Genomic DNA, 26,255 nt, shown 5'->3' on the forward strand with positions numbered 1-26,255 from the left:
CCACCTGCTGTAAGCTCGAAACCTTTGATGACCCAATCTCAATGTGAAGGCCACCCTTTTCAGCACTTCCGATTCCTTTTTACCATCCAGTGAAGGATAATGTTGAATTAAAAGCTGTTGTAACGCCACAATATCTTGAAACTCTAATTGAGCAGATGTTGTGATCAAGAGATAAATCCAAGGGCAATCTCAGATACAACCTTCTTTGGATCTATATAGGAATTCAGAGTAGGGAGGCGAAACTAGAAACCTGTTCCTGATATACATGGATCATAGAGTCCAAGAGATCCCTTCGTGCAACTAGGAAACTTTGGGAAAATTCTTCGTGTGTTGGGAAGAGATAAGCCTTTTGGTACTTGGAGCTGGAAATAAAATCTGTAGGAGTAGTTGATGATATCCAATACCCATTTGATGAGAGTCTGGAAGGTACACCTTGAACCCATTGCAGTCTTCAAAGGACTTGTTTGTGAATCTACTGCGTGTGGGGGATGACAGGTGGAGTAATGTTTACTTAAAGGATCTTTGTAACGCCTCAGTCTGCTAAATGATAAGGAACTCTTGTGGAGGGGGAGGAAGTCTTGGGAGCCCTGCCTCCTACCGTTCTGTAAAATACCCCCTTCCTTCCCAAAGGATGGTCTATAGGTCCACCCCCTTAGTTAAGAGAGATTTACTAAACTTCGGCGGCTGCACCTGCATCTATTCTGCCCTGACTGCATACTCTAGCTCTAAGGCTCCCTGAAAAGGCTGAAAAACTGCTTCCACAGGCGATCCAAAGACCCACATCAGATCTCAGGAGCAAAGCACCCCCTTATAGGCACACCCCTTCTAAGGCCCTTTTCCTTCAACCAGGCATGCCTGCGAAGAACAAAACTAGTACAGTTCCTTTCCCGAACATGCTTGCACAAATTCAAATCCTTCACGCAAAGCATAGAACTTTAATTTCAGAAGACTTTTAAGGAAAACTGTATCCAGCAAACTTTACACTCACATGCTCTTCCCAAACAAAAAGCCTTCCAAACAACACAAGACTCTAACAAAACTAATTCCGCAGCCATAGCATGTGAAACTGACAACTAAAGCCTGCTTGGCTAAAGTGAGCTTACCTAAGCAACTTCAATCCACACCTGGCCAGAGCTCCTACTCTTTACACTCACACATTTCCGCCATAACCACAGAAGCTTTAGGAATACCAGCCCTTGAGAAATAGTTTCCTGGGTAGCATGAAATAGACTCAAACAATGCTCATGGCTAAAGTGGGGCAAGTAGACAATTCTATCCAACTCTACACAGGAGCTTTTAAGCAGGAGAAAAGAACAGGATTTCAACCAAACAAGCTTGACTTTTCTTTGTATCAACAGGATTTAGTGTTTCTGGGGCCGGCTCACTAGGACAAGAATGAGAAATACCTTCTTTGTCCGCAAATTATCCTGGGCTTAAAGGCTTAACAGAGCCCCTCATGGAATGTGTGAAGCCTCTGAAAACAGAGAAACTTTGTGAGGAGAAAGAGGTAGGAGTGGAATCATCCACAGGGAAATCCTGGAATAAAACAAGAATTCTGCAGAGAATCCTCTGAAGACTGTCCTTCCTGGAAACACTGTTCCCTATGCTCAAACTCCGGTGGTGAATAGGGCTCTTATCAGCGAAGCAGGATACCCCCCAATGGAATTTAAAAATCTTCTTGCAGATTTAGAGGAGTGTCCTCAGGGTACAGAACCTTCCGCTAAGGGAGAAGAGAATACTGACTGCTCTAAACTAGCTCACTCCTCAAAGAAAGAAGTGAAGCTAACAGAATAGAGAGGCCTTAATCACTCTCTGTGAATCCTCTGCTATTTTAAGCATATGTTTCAGCCCGGGCTTCCCCAATGAGAAGGCACATCCTGTATTGAAGCTGAACTAGGCCTGGGACCCATGGAAAGTTTGCGCAAATGAGGGGCTCCACTGAGTTTTCTTAAGAGGAAGAACAGTTGGACTGCCGGGGAGCTAGCTAACTACCTATGGGAAGGCAGCCAGAACAACACAGGCTCTATTCCCTGAGCCTCCGGAGGGAAACTTATAGAAAAACTCAACGGCTCCACTGTTTCTACCTGGCACAGTATTCGAAAGCCAGGTTCAAACCTCTGGCTCCACCTAGTACAAGAGCGGCAACCCTGGTCGGCCGTGCCTAGGCCCTAAACTTTTATCCGGCGGTATGGTAACCTATCGGGCACCTAAACACCTGGCCAAGAACATGCGGCTTCTTTTTTTAATGACAGCCGCTTTTTAAACAGGCAAGAAGACCGTATGTTCTCCCAAACAAACTTAGCCAACTCTGGCTGGGTCCTAAACTCCGTTTGACAATATAAGTATCCGCCAACCCGTACCGCATACACTGTTTCTGCATCGGACCACGCGGTAATATACATCGGCATATGACGCGCCGGTCACCAATCTGAGTACGGCCTGAAATACCCATCGCGGAAAAATTTCAGAAATGTTAAAACAGCGAGTTTTAAGTTTTGTGCCTAATAAGTGAACACTGTACAGAGTTGAATGATTAAAAACAAAACAGAATAAAACTGAAATACAAAATAAAATTACAGAGACTACTACCATTAAAAAAGGCTCACTTACTGTGTCCAAAGTAAAAATTCCAGCAGCAAACGAATAGGAAGATACAGAAACAGCTTAGTGTAAATAACACCAGTTTCATCCTTAATAACAGAAACATCCAAGAAATCCACCACTAATTGTAAGGAGTGAGATGTAAACTTCAAATAACAGGTACTATTATTTACATATTCCATAAAGGCAGCAAATATACCAAGGTCTCCCCTCCACAAAATAAATAGGTCATCCACAAATCTACGATAATACACCTGATGATGCCTGTTTCGTGAAAGCATTTGTGTTTTGTTGCACTGCAATAAAAGTTTTGAACTGGATATATCAGCTATTTCTGTGAAATACAAAATAGTCAATTAAAACTAACCAGTGACATAAATAGTGTTGTACAGGGTCTTAAGGCTTAAGCTTAATGTTATCAGGTGCATCCCTCAAACAGCCCCTTATGCCCCATCGGTCACTGACATAATGTTTATGTTACTATATTTCTCATCACGGGACACACCTGCAGGTAGCTGCAATCTTAAGATCACCAGCAATGAGACAATATAAACAGAGCAGGTAGCAGCTGCATGATTTTTAGTGAATATAAATTCAGAACTAACTTAGTTGCCAGTCTAGGCACTAATGATGCTCCCTTATGAAAGGGCGAAGATTGCTGTTATACATATTCTATATTGAATTTTCAAAGAGTTTACTGATGTTGTATTTCTGAAGTTTATATTCAACTACCATTGTGGTAATGTCTCATAAGTACATCTTTTGGTCTGTACTATTGCTGTGAATGGAGTACTACATCAAACTGTAGCAACCTTGATTAACTTCTATAGACATTCAGTTGTAAGTGGGGATCAGTGTAAGAACATACAAGGGTAGTGGAAACAGTTGGTACCTGATTAAGGTAGTCTGCTCTGCTACTAAAATACATGATGTCTGTGATTTGTTGTGGCCTAGAACGTAACCAGGGCATCCAGACTCTACCTTTTCTTTTTGCCTCCAGTTTGCAAAGGAGTCCTCATAGTCTACCACTCAGACATGAAAGGACCTCAACATCTCTCTCTCCTGTGGAGAACTATGGCTTGAAAACCCTGCAGTACAGCTAACACTGGATGTTCCTGCATCTAGATAATGGGGGATCTGACATAATTAGTCGAGGCAGCAGTAATCCAGTAAATGCACACAAAGCTGAATGAAATGATATGGAACATTAGTCTTCAAAGTATTGTAGCACATCTATCTGGCAGAAAAGTCAATCTAATGCCTTACATTGTAAGACCTGGCATCACAGTGAATGAGGCCTGATCCTCGCACAATACTCACTATAGGATCACTCCCACCATTGCACAATATTCTACAAAATTTGTATTGATGAAATCTTGCCAAGTACAATTTGTCTCCTCTGTCCCAATGTGACTGTCTATCTCTCTTTGTATGCGTGTGTCTGTTATGATGCCCACACCATATGCAGCTTTCAGCACTGTCCACCATTAAAGTCTTGTGCCCACACTGGCCATTTAAACTTCCAAGTTCCCTCACATGTACTTGTATTTTTATGGTCTGCCTCCCACCCCTCTCTCACTACTTTCAGACAACTATAAAAAAGAGGTCAGTTCAGTAAAAAGTATCCCAGTATAAAACAGGTAGGATTTTTTTCATTTACAGTGCAATGCTCTAGGTTTGCTTCCCTGCCTGATTCATGCTACCCATTTATTACTTTCCTACCCCAGCCCCTTGGTGTTGACATTTGTACTATGCCCAGTCATACAGCTTCACACTCACCAGGCCATACTGCTGGTCTTTATTCTGGTGATCCTAATCATACACCTCTTCCATATTGAACAGTACTGTAGCAGACTAATTGAGGGCATGTTTTATTAGTTAGCCATGGTGATCTCTACAGATACATTATTTAGGATCCTCAGAGCATTCTGTGGTCATCAAATATCACAACTGTCACATTTCAGAGTACAAATCTGATGTAACCTGGGATATGGCAGAGATCTATGAACTGCTAAGTGCAGTATAGACTATTTCTCTAGGATCGCAGCATTAGACCAGACTGTCAGTAATGATAGCATTATGTAACACATGAGTTTAGTAATTAGATGTTAATATTATAGAAACAACTTTTAATCTTGAGATTTATTTATTTTTTTGGGCTTCAGATGTCCTTCTGCAAAGACTCGGATACCACTTCATATCTTATTGGTGGTGGGGGGGGGTGGCGTCTCTACATATGTCACATGCTTAGTATGAACGTTCTTCTACAAGTTTAAGGGACCAGAAAGAATTTTGAATAATTTTTAGATGTAGGTTATGCTAAGTTTGTATTATTTTATTTTCAAAGTTTTAATAAGGAGAAGATATGATTAATTTTATTTATATTAAAATCTACACCTTACATATGGGTCCACGTTCTCCCAATATATTTTAAAAGTAAATCCAAATGTACATTTCACACCTTTATACAGATACAATGCATTTAACTTAGAGGTATACAAATAGCATGAATACTGAGCTGATAGTAAGTTCATGAAAAGGAGGTGATTTCAAGCATTATCTAACTTTCTGGACTCCATTGCTGAACTATACTGCCTAGTTATCAGGAGAGATTTGCAGATGTCTGACCGAATTATAGCATAGGTCTTCTATAATTGCTAAAACATGCTCCTATCAGAAGTGCAAAACGCAACAGTGCAAGTCCGAATGCTTTATTAAATGAAATGCAATTCACATATACAGCAAATTCTATACTTCTCAGTTAAAGCTTTTCATGTGTGTTTGGAAGGGGACTTCACTGTTCACCACTTATGCACATCTTGACATAAAGAACAGTGTCCTCCATGCTGTTTCTGTTTAACTCTGACATCACTGAATTTCATGGTAGAGTAGATGCACCAAAATACCTCAGTTCAGAGTTTTCCAGAATTTATACTTATAATTCTGCAGGTCTGAGAATTACAGTTAATCTTTGAATATTCAAAATGCGTGTCCATAAATGAGCCCATTGCATTCACTGTGCACATTTGAATAATTTGTGAATACCTTAGATTCTATCCAGGAGGCAAAAACAGTTTTAATACTTTTCCATATCAGTCTCTGGGGGAGTCTTTTTCAGATGTTTAAAAGGTCTAAGTGTGATGGTGAATTTATCATAAAAGGTTCTAGTGCTACATATGTGGAAGACTTGCTCAAGTTACCCACCACATCATATTGTTGAATATTCTTCAGGTGGTAACCCCCACATTTGATATCTCCAGGTAATCTACTCTGAGAAATCACATATGCTTCACACTTTCAGATAAAAACTTATTAGCAGCAATTGTAACTTCAAAGAAAATCTGTTTGGTGGCATTCCAAAATGCCTAAGGTTATGTATGGCTTTGGGAAGAAAGCCCAGATTCTGCTCAGCTGTAAAATTCTGTGGCACTTGCGAGCAGTCATTAAACAGAAAAAAACAAAAACAAACACGCACTTTTTCCATAACTCTAAGGTGACAATTATTTTGCATAGCTATCTGTTCCTAAGAATTTTTAAGCAGGTACATTTCAACACATTTATTCAATTCAAAGAACCAAATATTCCTTTTGTATGAGATCTAACTAGTTTGCTCCTGGGTATTAATTCTATCTAATTAAAGTCAGTCATGACCCCACAGTCATGTGGAAATTTCTGCAGATTTTTTTTTTTTTTTATCTAGGAGACATCTGCAAGTAGATGAATTTCCCATTCTTGATATTCTCCACATTTCATTTCAACTGAGAGTCAAATTATACAAGTTAATACTTTTATAAATCGCTCTTGCAATCATAAAAGGGATAAAGAAATTTGAGTCTTCCCATGGAAAGTGCTGCAAAATTTATAGTCCATATAGAGGCAGTGTTGATTAAAGTGGCTTAATCTGCAAGGAAATGCAATTGTTCCCCACAATCATGATCATTCTTCTTCAGAATACATGCCTAGTCCTAGATAAATTTATAGGAAACATCCTTTATTTGGGAGAAGATATTTTTCACACACTCGGTACTTCTCCCCAAACAATAAATACATAAATTAAATTACATAAATGAATGAATGAATGGATGAATCCTACTTTGTCCCCATGACCAGTGAAGAGAATTATGGGTTTAGGTCAATTAGCCAGTACTTTAACATAATTTTGGATGTCAGCAGAGGTCACAGAGACAGGTATAAGATTAGCAGACCTAACTATAGGCTTATTCTGTTTTATTATAACAGTAAATTATTATGGTTGATGGGGCAAGCATCATTCCATTTGCTTAAGAAGGACATAATTTAATCACTTGTGAAGAGATGTGCTTGTAGCCAGCTCATAGCCCAGTGAGTAATCCATTTGCATACAGAACATTTCCCTTATACCAGATAACCAGAGCCTGTTGCATCTGTCTGATTGTCCAGTTAAAGACTTGCTCCACTAACCTACTTGTTAGGGCATTGGGGATGGAGGTGCAGTACTTTGAGGCAGATGTCCATCATTTCAGGTGAAGGACCAGAGTTACCAACATAAAGATCTTTGCAAAATTCAAACAATACATTACTGATCGTATGGTCTTGTATAGCTTTTTGTAAATATTTTGGGCCATGACAGTAACTGTGGTGTCTCTAAACTTTAATTCTATATGCAACTGTCAGACTACTTACTTTCCAGGCTCTACTTGATGCTACAACTGCGGATTCATGCATTAACTTTATCATAATGCTAGGCGCCACTTGTATTCTAGGCCCAAGTGTTTAATTTTAAACTTATTTTTATGGAGGGACCTTATGTGGCCTTAGGATATTTCTCTGTCTCTTTAAGCTTTACATTTAATTATTTTCATTAGTTGGCTAAATCGTTATACAATTGTTGCAAGCACAGACTAAGGGACTCCCACAACAGCCTTTGGAGTCATGTTTTCAAGTGGAACTCTCTGTAAATAATGAGCATAAGGTAAGGGGGTTGAGGTTGGCATATTTGTCAAGCTGGTGATGTCAGAGACAAAGTACAGGGTTTGATTCTCACATTTGAAAGGATAGCTTAAAATGGCCTGCATGGACAGCTAGCCTAGTACTTACACAAGAACTTATAAGAAAGCTCAGAACCGGGCATCATATATGAGGGTTTGGTGCCTCTCGAGTAGAAGTCTGCATCTTGGAATAATATGGTCGGCGGTAGGAATAGCTCCCCTTTTTCTAAGTACACATTTAAGAGTTCGTCTTTCAGATGTCAGTGGTAGGAATAGTTTACTTTTTTATATGTACACATTTATGAGTTCTCCTTTCAGATGAGCTGGAGTTAAAACAAAAAGTAAATACAGTTTCTTTCAGCGTGGATACTCCTCAAGCATCTACAAAGCCAATTTCTTGCAGATATTTAGTCACCAACGTCATACTATTTCTGTGCCTCTCTAATATATGATTTAATCTTTAAGGAAAATAGGGAGGAATCTTGTTAAATTTCCAGTTATATGCAAAGGCATACTCTCAAAGTAATAAATGGAGCTCTGTGCAACTTTTTTTTTAATAACAAAGATGGCATATGGTCACCATTTGGAGAAGAAGGTCTGGCAAGAACAAATGAATGTGTGTGTGTGTGTGTGTGTGTGTGTGTGTGTGTGTGTGTGTGTGTGTGTGTGTGTGTGTGTGTGTGTGTGTGTGTGTGTGTGTGTGTATCAATAAAATTACACACACACACACACACACACACCTGTATCCTTGCAACAACTCCATCTTCCATTATCATCAGAAAAAGTGCATGTCCAGCCACACATTTTGGCTAATTACTAAAGGCAATCACCATATCCCTCACTGATACTTTTGCATCACCTTACCATTTTCTCTTCACATGCTGTTCTCAGCATTTTTACATGCTACGTTCTCTTGGGTAAGTTTGTTTATCTTAACCAAAGTTTGATCCCCCAGCTAAAATATTTTCCCAAACCACAATATGAGCTTTTGCTCTCCCCTTTAGGTGCAGCCAATTTCTTCAATGCGATATATGATATTTTTTCAGTAAAAAAGCTCATGGAAATAAATCTGCAATGCTTAATGGTGAAGCACCTACTGAACATCAAAGTGCTATCAGCTACTTTTTGTACACGAGAGGTCTAGGGGACATTCCTGTCTTCATATAACTATTTCTACTGCATTTGGTGTGCTTCCAACTCACCAGTTTAACTGCTGTATATCTTCTTCTCCTGCACCTAAAATGTCAGCTTCATACCCAATGCCATTAAAACTGAATCGCATAGCTCATGTGCTTTAAACTTGTTCTTTCCATTTGGCAAATGCCCCCAACACAGGCTCAGAATGTATATATTCCAACTCGGAGATTGACATACCCTGAATAAAAAGGGAATATTCTGAGAAATGGCCATCCCGACTTGGAATATGCAAGTCCCGTTTTTTGATCACTCAGTTTCCATATTTCATCACTCTCTGAATCGGTCCTGACATTTCAAATAGTTACTCAAGAAGGACCATGCTTACAGTACTAAACAAATGGTATAATATGGATACACAGTTGTTGTTGTCTTTCGTCTTTTCTCGGTTAGGGGTTGCCACAGCAGAACTCCGGTCCACTAATGATTGGCAGTTGATTTTTACGTGCTGAGTTGCCGGCCCTAATGCACAACCTTCAACGAAGGTACACCCATTCACGCATGTCTCCACAGAAGACGCTCTAGAGAACGGGAACGGGACAAAGTCTTGTTGGGAGGCGACAACGCACCGCAGCACCACCACCGCAGATATAATATGGATACACAGTTAAGTATTTATATTGTCAATAATGGCCAAATGAAGAGTAAGAAGCAATGTATATGCCTCAAAGATTTACTCAGCGACTGCACTCTGTGCAGTCACATGGCACAAATATTTTACTGGCCATCCCTGCTTATATGTACATTTACTGCATTATTAGCATATTTGCATTCATGTTTACTTTCAAAATGAGAAGGAGCAAGAGATAATTGTTAAGGAATTATACTTCAATACACATTGATTTTCTGTAGAATTTGAGTTATGTGAAAAAAAGAAGATTTTCAGTATTAATATTGTGTGCCATTTAAAAAATAATCATAGTAATTTTGCATTCCATAATGTCAGTTTGATTTGGTCTCTTAATCAGTCTCCCATAAATAATTGGGTAGATTCCTTAATACCTACTCTAAGTGTATACAGCCAGTGCTCAGGAACATTCCTACCACATTTTTTGTGCTTTCCAGAGGCTCAAAGATTACACCAAGTATACATGTAGATTACACATTATGAAACACTCTCAATATTTACGGCTGCAAGAAAATCAGTAGGAAAACTAAAATTAGGTGGAAGAAATTGTAAGTTATACTTGTGTTGTCTTCTTCACTCAGAATGATGTACTCAGTGTAGGCATTAATCTTAGGGGTTGTCTAAACAACTCATTCATTTTCCAAACAATTATCTGTAATGAAATCTTGTTTCAATATAGCACTATGGGTAGAATAACTTTGGGTATATTTCTGGAATACATCTTCATGCTGGTAAATTTTTATTGTAACAGAATCATTTTGTCTCTCCCTTTCATTCCGTAATATTATGTCACATTGCACAACGTCACTTTGAGGCAACATCTGAGAAATAAGGAATTCTATTACATTGAATTTCATCTGCAGATCTACATATACGAACCTGAAACATAAGAGGTACAGTACCCTGCTTCACCGATAATTGCATATTAACATCAAGACCTATACTCACCCTTACTCTTTCCTTCTGATTCATCAAACTATTACTTTTAGTATAATTGCTCCTTTTTCATGCAAGCCATGATATATTTATATGACTTTCTAGTAATAATCAGGACAAAATTTGGCAGTTTACCTTTAAGAACTCTATCCAACAACAGCTCTGCTGCAGTAAGCTATTTGTCCGGAAGATGTAAATTTATTTTTCTGTAGTCTACAGAAATAGCAATTTAAAATATTCAGAACTTTGACATTGGACCATTCATTCAAAGTGCCTGCTGCGCTTTGCATATCAAGGATTAGAGGAAGCATCTTTAAATTACCAGTATTTAGCAAAATCATGAAATTCACTGCTTGTAAATTATACACCATTTTCAGAGATAACTTATGGAACCATGTCAATATTTAACAGACTAAAGGACAGTATTGGTATTATAGTAACAGTTAAATGGAATGGTGTAAATCTTTGATATTTTAAGTAACAGTAAATATAAAGAAGATAAGAAATATCAAATCAAACGTATTGCAGCTTTCAGCCACAGGAGATTGGTGATTTCAATACCTAAATGTGACTTTGAAGTTTTATAAAACATAAATCACAAAGGTTATGGATGTATATGCCTTGAATATCAAGCATTGAATACATAAAAATTTATTTTTAGAAGGAAAACTCACTCTGACTGCTGAATATATGCATGTACCCCCATTTTTGCCAACATTGTACTTGCCTTCGGGGAGAGAGAAATTGTCTTTAAAAGTTCCTTTAATGAAAGTTGGACTTTCTATGGTAGGTTTTTGGATGATATTATTGTTTTGTGGAAAAACAGTGAACATGAACTAAATAGGTTTTTTTGAGTTCATTAATAATGGTGCTGAATTTTTGGAATTCACTAAAGATATAAGTAAAGAAAGTGTGAACTATCTTGATATTACCATTCAGAAAAATGCAAACAAAAAGAAATTTATGTCCAACATATTTAGAAAGCCAACATATTTCAACACTCTTCTCCATTTCAATAGCTCCCACCCCATACACCAGAAGAAATCCTTAGTCAAAAGGACAGGGTGTACGGATAGCTAGAATGGTGTCAGAAGAAAATGAATTTTTACGACAGTTGGATGTATTAAAATGTATGCTTGTTAAAAGACAATACCCAGTAACATTTGTAGATAACATTTTGACAGACGTTAGGGTGAAGAGAGCAAATGGACATTTCACCCCTTTACTAGGCAAGGATCATGGGTTGGCAGAAGTAGAGAGAGAACAGGAAAACAGCAACAGTTTTCGAAAATCAGCTATTTTCAAATTCAACAACCAGTTTTATTATATCAAAAATATACTAACACATAACTGGAATATATTTGGGGCTAACCAAGACTACTTGGAATTAGTGGGAACAATGCCCAAAATAATATATAAGAAAGACACTAGTCTTAAGAACATCATTGAAACCCACAACAGTGTGAGAAATAATAGGGGGGTATGAAGAAATGTGGGTTTTGCCTACAATGTAGGAATGTTCAGGAAGGTAGAGAAGTATGGATACCCAATTATGGGAAGTACCTCTTCAGAAAAAAGTATACATGCAGTGGTAAAGGTGTAGTATATTTAGCAGTCTGCTTCCTATGTTCTTGTTATTACATAGGAAAAACCATTAACGCACTTAGGACACGTATATACCAACACAACTATGATATAAAGAAGAGAGACATGAAAAATGATTTAGCTGCACACATTGTTACACATGATGGACATTTCAGATTTAGTATTATAGATCAAGTCATAATGGGGGAGGGGAGAGGGCCCCTAAATTATTTCTTGGAACCGAGATGGCAAATGATAGCCAATGCCTCTGAGTATCCTGGTTTGAATAGTGCTATGTCCATCAGTTCAATTTTAAGGTTAAAAGCAGAGTTTTATATGTAAATATGTGGTTGAATATATAAGTGTATTTGTATACACACGCATTCAAGTATAAAACATCGTTACCATGTTTTAAATGAATAAGAATTGTTGAAAGGAATGGTACTATTTTAACATGGATTTTATTCTGCATGCATTTTCCACAGGAAATTATGTCATTAGTAATGCTGTGGGGGATGTATTTAAGGGTGGGGTTGCTTGTATTCATTATTCTAATGAAGTTTCTAATAAAAAAGAGATGAAAGCGCTTGATTCTACTTTGTGTGGATTCTTGACTTCTTTCTGTGGATTTACAGTTTTTGTGACTGTTTTTTACTTCATGTATTTAAACTTATTAGAAACACTAACCATCCAATCCAAATCCATATTCACGTTATTAACTGGGAATCCTATATGACACCAAATGTACATGCACATGGATTTTGTAAAGACAAACTGCCTGGACCAGATAGTCAATACACCAACCAGGGGTGCAACCATACTGGACCTGGTCCTCACTAATATGGGAGACTGCTGCACATCCCCTACTGTGATGCCTTCCCTGGTAAAGTCAGAGCACAAAATGGTCTCCTTTGAAATAAAAATAAAATCTGGACCCCCAGCTAAACCTGGAATATTCAGGAACTATTCTAAGGCTAACCTCCTGCTAATAAGTAAGTGAGAACCTGTCAAAATTTCAAGCCCCCATAAACCATGGGAATACTTCTGCCTATGCAGAACTGTTCACAGAAACCCTGTACAAGCATGCTAATAGAGGCAGCATACCCACCAGAAAGAAGTACAGAACTAACTCAAAAACAAGCCACCATGGTAGAACCACAAAATCAATCATCTGTATAACAGGAGGAAGAAAATCATGGTGAAATTTTGGAGGTGCAGCACCCAGCAGGATAAAAGCATTCTCATCAAATTAAACAAACAACTCAGAGGACAAATAAAGTCTACCAAAGTCAAATTTGAGGTAAGCTTGGCCTCCCGGGCCAAGGACAACCACAAAGCATTCTTTAGCAATGTCCGCAACCTCAAAGGCAATACACAATTGAGTGCAGAGCTTATTGTAAATGGAGCCACCTATACTGAGCCTGAAGATATAGCAAACCTCCTGGCTGATAAATTCAGCTCCATCTTTACTTCTCTCTCCCCCTCAACAATCCATCAGGAAATATCATCAAATATAACTCCCTATACTATCACTAGGGAACAGGTCCATAGTGCTCTAAGACCTAGAATGCTGTATCAATGGGCCCAGACAATATCCCAGGATGCCTTCTAAGTAGCATGAAACATGACCTATTAGGGCCTCTGGAATTACTATTAAATTGTAGCCTCCAAACAGGCTTCATGTCTCATGAATGTAAAAAGGCAACAGTCATCCCTCTGTACAAAGGTGGGACATCTACAGACCTTGGAAACTACATACCCATAAGTCTCACTATCTTATATGTAAAGCCATGGAAAGAATCATCATGGAGATGATCAACAGAGATATAGCAAACCTCCAGACACTGGACCCAACCCAGTTTGGATTTGTCAATTGCAGATCATGTTTACTCAGCCTAGTGGACTTCTTTGAGAAGGTCACCAAAGCAATGGATGAGGGCAAAATTGTTCACACTGCCCATCTTAACCTGGCCAAGGCATTTGACACAATACCCCACTCGGGCATTGTTGACAAATGTAAGAAGTTAGGTGAAAACCCAAATGTCACATGGTGGATAGTCAACTGGCTCACAGATAGGACTCAGGATGTTAGAACTGGGGAGTCCACCTCTACAAAGAGGCTAGTCAGAAGTCACATCCCTCAGGGATCAGTCCTTGGACCACTCCTTTCTGGCATTTACTTCTCAGAAGTCAAGGCCAAAGTCAGTGGTCCCTGGCTGACGAAATATGCAGAGGATTGCAAATTAGGAGCCATCATTGAATCTCACACTGACACAGACAGACAACTGGTGTTAGAGCCATGGACTAAAACTAAATGCCAAGAAATGCATAATAGTATCCTTTTGGAAGTCATCCATTCCTGGTAACTATCATATTGACAACATACCCCTTAGACTTGACCCAGTAGTCAGGGACTTGGGGACAAACAGATAGTAATCTAGCATTTGATCATCATATCTACAGTGGTGAGGAAATCATTCTATGTCGTGCAACTTATAAACAAAGGTATGGCATCTAAGACCAAGGAAGTCATTGTTCCACTGTATTCGGCATTCATCAGACCTATCTTTGAGTACAATGGCCCGTTTGATATGTACCTAACCAGGCATATCCAACAACTGGAATGTCCACAGAGATTTCCCACTAAAAGAATACAGAATGCAGGTAATATGTCCTATGCAGACCACCTCAAGGCTCTATCCCTGTATTCCGTCTCCTACAGGCTTTTGAGGGGAGATTTATGCCTGGCATCCAGGGCATTGCCAGACCTCACTCTGATGGATCTCCTGCATATCCACAAAACAGAGCGCACCAGAATTACCTATTATAAAGACTTAAACCTTGCTTGTGATAGTAATAGGACCTGCTGCAGAGATGGTATGTATCCCAGAGACTACCCCATCTATGGAACAGGGTACCCATCCATGTGAAGCAGAGTTCCTCCCTAAACCAATTCAAGTGCAGCTTGGACAATTGGATGGGAAACCGGAAATTCGTCCCTGGTTTGGCACCTACGTCTCTAATGGACCCCAACCTGTAAATGGTTCATCTCCCAGGCCCATGCTTACACTTATCAAGGGTACCAGAGCTTTTCAGAGATTTGGGGTGCATGGCTAGGCTTAAATACACCCTTGTGGTTGTTAGCCTAGTAAACACCTATGAACAAAGTAGTCATATGACTTCCACTTCTTTGTCTTGCAAATCTTCATTATGTTCTTGTAAAAAATCTCTGCCAAGTATGCAAGCTGCATGCCATGGTTATAATGAACATGTAAATCATAGTTTTCTAAAGTTAAGAAGATTCTCAGTAAATTTGGTTTTGATCAGTTTCAATCCTGAATGTCTTAATGTGATATGAATTAAGTTAGTTCTGACAAGCAATCCTGAAAAAAGGTTACTGTTCCCGAAAACACATTCTTTTACTTCCTGTCTCAAGTTTACTGACAATTACTTGGCTATCTTAACTTCAGGACATACTCTGGGGTGTTTAACATCTCCTAAATGTCTCACTTTACAATTCACTTCCATCACTTTCTTTGACACTTCAAAAATGAATTGCCACTTAGCAAAAAACACGTTTCCTGCAATGGGTAGTAACACAAATACTTTGTTGCCTACTTCACATCCCTAAGATGAGCATTTTGGTTAGAAATTTCCCTGTTGAGCTGTCTGCAGTGTCTCCTTTTGCAGAAAAAACAAAGAAAAACAGCAACAAAACTTGCAAGCAGGAACCAGCAGGCAACACATTTAAAATCCACCAGTACTTGACAATAGAAGTGCTTTATTCATAGAATAAATCATATAAAATCCAGATAAGCGCTTTTGTTCCAAAAAATGTATATAGTTACAAGGAAATTCATCAGATATAGCTGCTAGTTACACTGTTGTTTAAATAGTGTTTTGGAACGAAAGTGCTTATCTGGATTTTATTGGATTTATTCTATGAATAAAGCACTTCTATTGTGAAGTACTGGTGGATTTTACATTTGTTTCCAGCTGGTTCCTGCTTGCAGGTTTTGTTGGCTGTAACAGTGTCTCCATTTGCCCACTGACTATATTATTTATATGACACTTCACTGAAAAAAAACTAATTGAAAACTCCAGGCAAGCTAGAACTTCCAATGAGTGACCTCCCAAACCTCCTGTAACAGAGACATATGGGATATATGCAAATGACCCTTCTGAACATCAGGTGTTTCAGCTATATGGCGATTCAGATTGCCCATGACTTTTACATTTGAAGTCGTTTTAATGGACAATTTCAGACCAATAAAGCCAAACCCCACTAGCTATGGATATGCATATTTCGGCCTTGTTATGACCTCGTCAGCATAGCATAAGCAGAGTGTTTGAATAAGCATAAGAAACACAGAGTTGTTATACCCAGCTGATGTCCGTTATCATTAGGGTGACTGCAAAATATCCCAACTAACAAATTAAAACAAAGAGTAAGGTCACACTGAAACACTAATCAGAAAAAAAAACTAAATGAAAACTCCAAGCAAGCTAGAACTTCCAATGAGTGACCTCACTTCACTGAGTTGCCAGACAGGTTATCGCAAACATGAAAGCAGGAAAATAGTGTTTTCCTCTTCCTTTGCTGTATCTAGCAGGACTCAATGGTATCAATCATGTAATAACTCAAATGGACAAACCACTTAATGATCAGGGTTGTCTTACAGCAAAAACCTTGCAAGTGGTCATTGTTTGATCTATGTTCTACCCCAGCAGACGCAAGTACAAAATACAGAGAGGAAGTAATGAAAGAAGGAAGCAACTACTACCAGGTCTTTCCATCTTTTTTTTTTCTAAAGCTTTCCAAAATTATAAACTTAAAAGTTTTGATAAAACATTCATCTAGCCCACCTGCTTTGGGGTAGTATGATAATGTTCTTAAATACTTCACCTTCTAAAAACTGGCATATATATTGTATACTTTAGACAGGAATGTGGTACTTGGAACATTTCATAAATTTTTTAATGACCGATCTTTAAAAACTGTCTATCAGGGGTGGGGGGGGCACTTCTTGCCTGAGAGAGAGAGATGGTATGTTTCCTTTTGGACCTATAAAAGAAAATGGTGCAAACTTCTGAATCTGCTTTCTTGGACACACACACACACACACACAAACACACAAACACACACACACACACACACACACACACACACACACCAAACTTTTGCAATATCCATTCCCAATTACTGATGTAAGGATACACACATCATGAATGCCACTCAACAGCAGAGTAACACTGTGCATTTTAATACATTCCAGCCTTCCACAACTGTGCACCATGTTCATGAAACCTGTCTAATAATGCTGTCATCATCCCAGTCCTGCAGAGCAAGGCTTCTGCAGTTCTGAATATGATTTAATGCTGTTGAATGCAATTGCTTTTCTATGCAGTATCCAGACACATTTGGTTGAATAAGAAAGACTGGACCTTTTATTTTAGGACTAGTTTTCTATCACCAGATTAATAATTTAGTTTTATGATTAAGGAAGGTTATTCTATCTTTCCCTACACAGCAATGCATTTTTTTAATTACACAGTTGCACTTTATTTTCTACACTAGCCAATGAAGTAATCAAGCATTTGTAACATCTTGTCTGCTTAATATATTCTTTAAGTCTGACACATTTTCAAGGTATGCATTTATTTTCATAATTCAGGAAGTGAGTCACCAAGTTAGTCTGACTAATATAAAAACAATGACTGCAATTTCAATATGCAAACACTGCATTTGACAGAGTCTCCAAAATCAGAAAGTGCTATTCTTCTCTCCCTGAAAATAGGTGATTGGGCTTAACAAATTTGTGCAGTTTAGAAAAATAAAATACATGTTTAGGATGCAGGGCATGATATCGTTGTGCAGTTGTTTGTATGACTAGCACAGAGAGTCAACAGAGCAACAATGTCTGCACTTTTGCATGACTAGATCAAAAGGTACCCTGTGTGCACACACAGATTGCAAATCAGGGCAACACTGTGCAATCCCTTGTGGATTCTGTGAGTTTACAACAGAGCCTCATTGCTACCTATCTTGTATAACTCATGAAGAAGGTGCCCTGTGCGTATACTAATGTACTCATCAAGACTAACTGCGCAAACTCTTGTATGAGTACAACAAAAAGTACCATGTACAGTAATAGTGCACAGTGCAGCAGTACTGCACCCTCTCTTGTATGATTACTTAAGGTACCCTGTGTGTACACAGACTCCATAGTAGGGGGGCATTGTAGACCATCCTGGATGACTAGCATATTATGTCACCTTTGCATACAAGGAGACTGAACATCAGAGCAGCTGTGCACTTTCCTGTTGGACAAGTACATATTGTCTGCCACACAATGAAGACGCAGAATAGTAACACACTACATTACTTGTGTACATACACAGGTTGAATAACATGGCAGAATCATTCACTCTCTTCTATGGTGAGCAAAAATGAATACCGTGTGCATATGGTGAAAGTGCAGAACGGGACAATATTGTACACTCTGTTGTGTGACTAGTATACAAGGACTATTGTGTGTACACTGAGCACATGCAGCAGGACAGCCATCATTCAATAGTCTCTTACATGATTATGTAGAATTAGCTCCAAATCTGAGAACACACCACAAAAAAGCACAAGCTCCAGCAGCAACAGCAGTATATCTTAAGTTTTTATTCCACAGAAGTTAGCACTTTCATCTTACTAGAAGACTTCATCAGAATAAAGACGCTTGGTTTTTCACTTGATTTATACTAGTCTCTCTGCAACTAAACAATCATCATTGGCTGAAAATTTTACATCATTTCCTGCTATTACAAAATCTAAACTAGCATTGTTCAAATAAATACAAAATGCAGAGCAAAATAATATTAATAAAAGTACATGTTTTTAAAAACATGCAAACAGTATTTTCACAGTTCATACAAGTAAGACTGAGTTAAGTGAGATTTTGATAGTCCTTAGATTCTTTTTAAGGAAAATAAATCTATTATTTTTCAAAATCAAGTGAGGGGAAATTAACCTAGTTCTTTCTAAAAGAAAAGAATGTACAACCCTCCCCTGCACCCATTTTTGGCAAATTCTGATACTCTAATTGAGCATGACATATGGGCATATTTAAGTAAGAACAAAAGAACTCCATTTAACCTCCAGCGAGATGATTGGTCAGTCCTTAATTAACTTAGGGCTAATAAAGTAGCAAGAATCATGAAGCCTAAGGGGAAGGAGTGATCATAATGGACTCCTGGATACACTCATGCAAAACATTGGAATTGCTTAGTAGCCTTTTATACAATCAATTTTCAGGATACCCAAGATTCATAAAACCTTAATGATCCACCCCTCAGACCTATAGTGGCAACTTCTGGCTCAAAAGCATATCCTTTACCAGTATATGTACATAGAAAGCTAAAAGTTATATCACCTTTAAATAACCATCTCTTGGTAGATTCCTGGCATTTTCTTGGTTAAAATTTCTGGCAAATATTATGACCCTGATGTGTTGTTTGTTACAACTGACATTCAATATTTGCTTTCAGTGATTCCTCACTCAGTTGGCTTAGAATGGGTGTCTTAAGTCATTGTTAGGAACAAACATTTATCTGATATACAGCTGCAGTTAGTTATGGAAATGTTAGAAATGGTGTTAGACAACAATTTTGTTTTCTATGAAGGTGAATGCTATAAAACAGGCCAGTGGCATTGCCATGGTGGCGGTGTGTGCCCTCCTTTGCAAATTTGGTGTTATTGAACTGGGAGAAGAATTATGTGTTTAGTTCAATACACTATTACAAAATGCTAGTGTACTTATGCTTTTTGGATGACATCTTTATTCTCTGGAGAATGAACTAGATGATTTTGCTACCTACATAAATCAAACTATGGAATTTTTGAGATTTACGTACAACATTGTAACAGAAGAAATAAGTTACTATAAAATTAGAGAAAGATTTGGTAAACCATAAATTTAAATTGCAGATTTATAGGAAGACTAATTTTACTAACTCTTACCTACATTACACCACCAGAAGAGACGTATCATTAAAGGGCAAATGGTGAGTAGTGCCCATAGGACATCTAATCTAGAAGACTTGGAACAGAAACAAAGATTAGGGGCCCAGATGATTGAGTGGGGCTATCCAGAACTGGTTCATAGGTAGGTACTAGGCTATTGACCCTAGTGCCTATATAAGCTTAGCCAAAAATGTACCCTGGCTTTCGCCACCAAAGAAAATTATTTTCCTGTGCCCCTGTCGAGCAGAGCCACAGAAGTGATCCCTGAGGTGAATTTCCTATTTCCCATCCAATCATCAAGACTTTTCTTGAAGAGTGCTAATGAGGTTAAAAATGTGAAGGAAAAAATTGAAAAAGGGTGGGGTATAAAATGTATCCCATTACTTGGTTCTTGTGGTGTAACCGACAGGCTTCATGCCAAAGGCCATAATAACCCCACAATACAGAGCATGTAGCTACCCGTTGGTAGGAGTACAGGCCAAAGGGGACCAAAGGATGATTTCACAAGGTCCTTGATTTTTAGGTATGGCTCTGACACCAAGAAATCCAAAGAATTATACAGAAATGCTGGCATAGTTTTCTACAACACTCAGCAGAACCGAAGTTTTCTCCAGATCCCCCTTTGGGATATAAAAGAGGGCCCAATATAAAAAAAAAACTACTTGAAGGGGCTTCTATAAAACAGGGTGGTAAGACCCCTCTTGATAAACTGGGGAAGTGTGGAATGTGTAATAAATGTAAACACATGGCCCATAGACAAGAAATCTAGTTAAGTACTATACAGAACCCTTTAGCAGCTAAGAACTATTTCAATTGTAGATCCAAAGGGGTGGTTTACTTAGTTTCTGTCAAGTGTGTTCAGCCTACAATGTAGGGAAAATGGAAAGACAGATAAAATAGGGTCTATGAACACCATTATGAAATTTCTAAATATATGGAAACTAATGCAATTCATAAGCATTTCAAAGACTGTCTTAACGTGAGATTTTCATTTTGGTGTTAGAGCAAGTTGAACCAAACCCAAGGGGTGAACAATGGGAAACTTTAATGGAATACAAATTGTTAGGGCAACTGCAGTTAAAGGCAGGGACACCCCCAGGGCTTAATGGGCAAATTTCACTGGGTCCTGTATTAAAAAGAGGGCTGCTAAGTTGTGATAGAAAATTTATATACATTTTATTTCAGATGATGAACAGTGAAAATACTGTTTGCATGTTTTTAAAAATATGTGCTTTTATTAATATTTTTCAGTCTATTTTGTATTAATTTTACCAATGCTAGTTTGAATTTTGTAATGGAAGGTAATGATGTTACATTTTTCGGCCAATGATTGCTCGCTATTTTGGAAACACTAGTATAAATCAAGTGGAAAACAGTGTCTTTATTCTGATGAAGTCTTCTAGTAAGATGACATACTGCTGTTCCTGCTGGTGCTCTTTTGTGATGCATTCTCAGACTTGGAGCCGTTTACCAGGGTCTGTTTCATTTATTTGTGGTGTTTACCTTGGTTCGCATCTTATTTATAATCAACGCAGTTGGTAGAAGGCAAATATATTGAGGGTATACAGAACAGCAGTACAGTCTGTTGTGTGTGTGACTAGCACAGAAGGACCACTGCGTGTATACTGAGAGTATCCTGTCTGTGTATATTCTGGGGCCACAGATCAGAACTGTGCACTCTGTTGTATCACTAGCTTATAGGGTCCCTTACATATATCCTAAGGTAATCTGTTGTGTGACTAGTATACAAGGACTATTGTTTGTACACTGAGCTGACACAGCAGGAAGTCACTGGGTAAGCTCTCATGATTAGCACAGAAGGTACCACATGTATATATAAATTTATTTTAATTTATATTGCATAACAAGGCAGCACAGTTTATTCTGTAGTATGAGAAAGGTGCCCACTGTTTATACTGAGAATTTGGAGTGGGAAGCTCTGTGAAAACTTTTGCGCAACTAGCATGGAAGATCCTTTAAGTACACTGCAGGGCACCACTGTGCACCCGGTTGTATGACAATCTCAGAACGTTTGGTTGCAGAATGGGGCACCACCATTCACGCACTTGTATGACTAAGAAAGAATGCCCCCTGTATGTATACTATGAACTTTAAAGAAGATACCCTTGTATATGTATGTGTGTATATATATATATATATATATATATATATATATATATATACATACATACATACATACACACACATGTACGCACACAACACACACACACAATACACACACACGCACGCAATACACACACGCACACAATACACACACATGCACACACGCAATACACAATATATATATATATATATATATATATATATATATATATATATATATATCACCTTTATATCCTCGAAATCGCGTTTCGCCAACACACTAATCACCGACACCAAAAGACCGAAAACAAAAAATACCGACAACGCAAAACACCAAAAACCATTACAACAAAACACTACACGTAAACAACACAGTACACTACATAACATATCCACTATCCCTAACCCAAACCCTAACCCTAAGGTCCGACACTACTGCACACTTACCCTACCTGCACCCTAACCCTAACTCACTTACCCACTCCTAACCCCAAGGTCAGACACTACCGCACACTCACCCTACCTGCACCCTAACCCTAACTCACTTACCCACCCCTAACCCCAAGGTCCGACACTACCGCACACTCACCCTACCTGCACCCTAACCCTAACTCACTTAACCCACCCCTAAACCCACAGTCCCTCACTATTGCACACACACCCTACCTGCACCCTAACCCTAACTCACTTAACCCACCCCTAAACCCACAGTCCCTCACTATCGCACACTTACCTGTCCGCTCCCTAACACTAAATCCCTCACTCTATCGCACACTTACCGAGTCCGTTGGGTTCTCACCTTGTCGGTCATCTGCGTTGTCGGTCTTTTCGTCCCGTCGGATTCCGTGTCGGCGAAACGCGTTGTCGGGCATCTGAAGGTGACCCATATATATATATATATATATATATATATATATATATATATATATATGAATCCCCTTCTAATACTCAAATAATCATATCATCAGATTTCATTTTTGTGATATGAAAATCGTGAAAACGAAATACCAGAATTGCTAATTTTTTCCAGCACTTGCCCAAACTTCAATGAATCATACACTGGAGTAAATAAAACCCACCTGGGTAAGGGGCTAATCCCCCTACACCCTCCTAACTATATATGCCAACTCTGGGATTGCACTACAGTGTAGAAAAGGGCATGTTGGGCATGTGTGTACTTGCACTGGGGGAAATTCGCTATTAGGGTATTTTGTTTTCACGATTTTCATCTCGTGATAATGAAATTCAATTATATGGCCATCTGAGTATTAAAAGGTGGTCTATATAGATTTTATATATATATATATATATATATATATATATATATATATATATATATATATATATATATATATATACATACATACACAGAGAGAGAGAGAGAGAGACACACAGAGAAGCTGCATTAATGGGGTATACTGTGCAGTATCATGTATGACCAGCACAAAAGATGATCTGTCTGTATACTGAGCATGCATATAAGGGTAGGACTGTGTCCTCTCATATGATTGTACAGAAGCTCCATTGAGAGTAAACTGAGGGTGTAGATCAGGACAGCACTGAGAAATCTGAAAGCCTCCTTAGTATACTGCAGGCAGTCCATCCTCTCTTGTATGACTAGAATACAATGGTTCCCTCTGTGTACACAGAGCTAACAGTAGGGCAGCACCACACTGTCTCTACTGCTCCTAGCATAGAAGCTCTGATGGTTCCCCGTGTATATAGTACATGTCCACAGCAGGGCAGTGTCTGTGTACAAAGCCATAACGGCAAATACTTCCCAGTGGTCATTGTAGAAGGTGACTCTGTGCATTGTGGAATAGTGCAGCTTGCTCTCATATACAGGCTTGAGAAATGCAGTTCCACAATATACTGAATGGTATTGAACTCATAACATTTCACTACATTACTATGCAATGTGGTTTTCATCCTTTGATATCTAACAAAGACATTTAAAAAATTGTGCATACCCAAACTACTGAAAACAGTAACAGATGTGATCTGTTAATTACACAGAAATATAGATTCCAAACAGGATATAATAACCTTACAGCAATGTACTCCATTATTATAGGGATTTGTTATTGACCTAAAGATGGCCTTTGACGTAATAAAATTATGATATAAAAATTATCCCTTGGAATTCAGACCAGATGCTTTAAATTAGCTAGGAAGTTACCAGAATAACAGAAATATTACATTTCCAAAGCAGTACTGTCTAAACATGGCACCTTTCCTACAGACATTCTGCAGGAATCACTACTGTAGTCCCCATTTTATATGAGGTATTTGTATCCATTGTTAGCACCCTGTACACAGGTGCCATCTTGCCTTATTGAAATAGTCACTCTTCCCATGCCAAACTTCACAACTGTTTTTAGTTTACAACAAACAGGCAAATGCTAAGCATATCATAAACTGCCAGCATGCTCTTTGGAACAACTTAAAAGCACAAACTCAGTAATCCTTTAAGCATAACCAGTCTTTGCAATAACTAAATAATGTACAATATTAAAGTTACCTAGACTAGCTGCCTGACCCAACTCTAGCTTGTTCTATATACCAAGGATATATTTTTTGTTTTTTTTTTGTTTTTTTTTCTCCTCAAAAAATTTTTTTATTAAATATATAAATAACAAGACAGTTAGAAGTTTTATACATGAACAGTAGGTATAAATAAACATATTTCGACTCATAGATGAGAAAACAATCCTTCAGGAGATTTAACATATTATTAAGTAATAAAGCAATACGCAATATGTACACTATATACAAGTTAGGCAACCTGAAAAAAAAAAAAAAAAAAAAAAAAAAAATTTTTAACATTAACTATTTATTATATTTAAGACTTTTTCTAACACTAACTTTTTTAATGCTTTTTTTTTGGACTTCTAACTAAGTGCCTTTGAGCATCAATATATGAAAAAGCCATTTTCTGGAAAGTAACCCAATTTAGTTTGGTTTGATCCAGCCAATTTTGTATTATGTAAAGTTTTAGTAATGAGCAAATAAAAATGATAACATGAATATCTAATTTTGAAAGATGAATTAATGGAATATGAAGAATAGCAAGTTCCCAGGACAATGTAGACTTTTGGTACCCCATTTTCTGCAATCTGACTTTCAAAGAGGTCCATAATCTGTGAGAAAAATGACAATACCATAAGATATGTAGAAGGTCTGCTTGGGGTGAGAACAACATGAACATGATGGGGATTTACTTGGGTTAAATTTATTTAATTTGTATGGGGTATAGTAGGCATCATTATTGATCATTAATTGTGTATATGATAATTTTTTAAAAGGGATAAATTCCTTTGTATATCTAATGGCCAAAAGTTTCTGAGACTCTGACAATTGGGAGTTATAACTTAACCAAACATTTGATAAAAGACAATTATGGTCCATTATTAAGCTATTGATTAACTTATAAGAGTTTGAGAGCATTTTATCTGATGAGGAAAGTATTTTGATAATCGTGTCGAGGTTTTTCATTTGTAGTTCTATGTGGTCTAAACATAAAAACTTGTCTTTAATTATTACTCTTAGTTGTCTAAGGATTGGTGAATAGTTCCAATTTACTTTCAAAATTTTACGCTAATCGGGTAAAGATAAGTCAAGATATTTCAAAACATCTCTAACTTTTAAATTTTTTATTAAAGGATATTTTGTTAAGTTAAAGGGTTTGTTGTCTATCATTATATTTGGGTTTAGATGAATTGGTTGAATAAGGTGAGAAATCTTTTCTAGATTACATAGTTTGAGTAAGGTTTGGAAGGCTCTAATCTTTTGTTTAATTACAGTAGACATATTTTTAATAAATAAACTATCCAAAGAGATAAAAGGAATAGCTTCTGGATTTATATTTTTGAAATGATGTAATTGTACCATAATTTTATCCATAAAGAATGATTTGTATAAGAAATATTCTTGAAATTAGATATGGTGAGAAGTTTATTAGATGAGACAATCAAATAATAGAGATATAGATTAGGAAGGCCTAAACCACCCTTGTCCTTCAAAATTGACAATCTGGAATAGGAAATTCTAACAGATTTAGGGAACCATAAACATTTTGCCAAAGCTTTATTTACAGACTCAAAAAAAATTTTGGAATTATCTGATCAGATGATGTGAACTGGTAAAGGAATTTAGGCAGAATGTTCATTTTAATTATGGCCGCCTTTGATAAAAGTGAAAGGTTTAGATGTTTCCATCTGTCCATATC

Source organism: Protopterus annectens, chromosome 17.part0 (genome assembly GCF_019279795.1).
Source record: "Protopterus annectens isolate FY-2018-M chromosome 17.part0, PAN1.0, whole genome shotgun sequence".
Classification (NCBI taxonomy): domain Eukaryota; kingdom Metazoa; phylum Chordata; order Ceratodontiformes; family Protopteridae; genus Protopterus; species Protopterus annectens.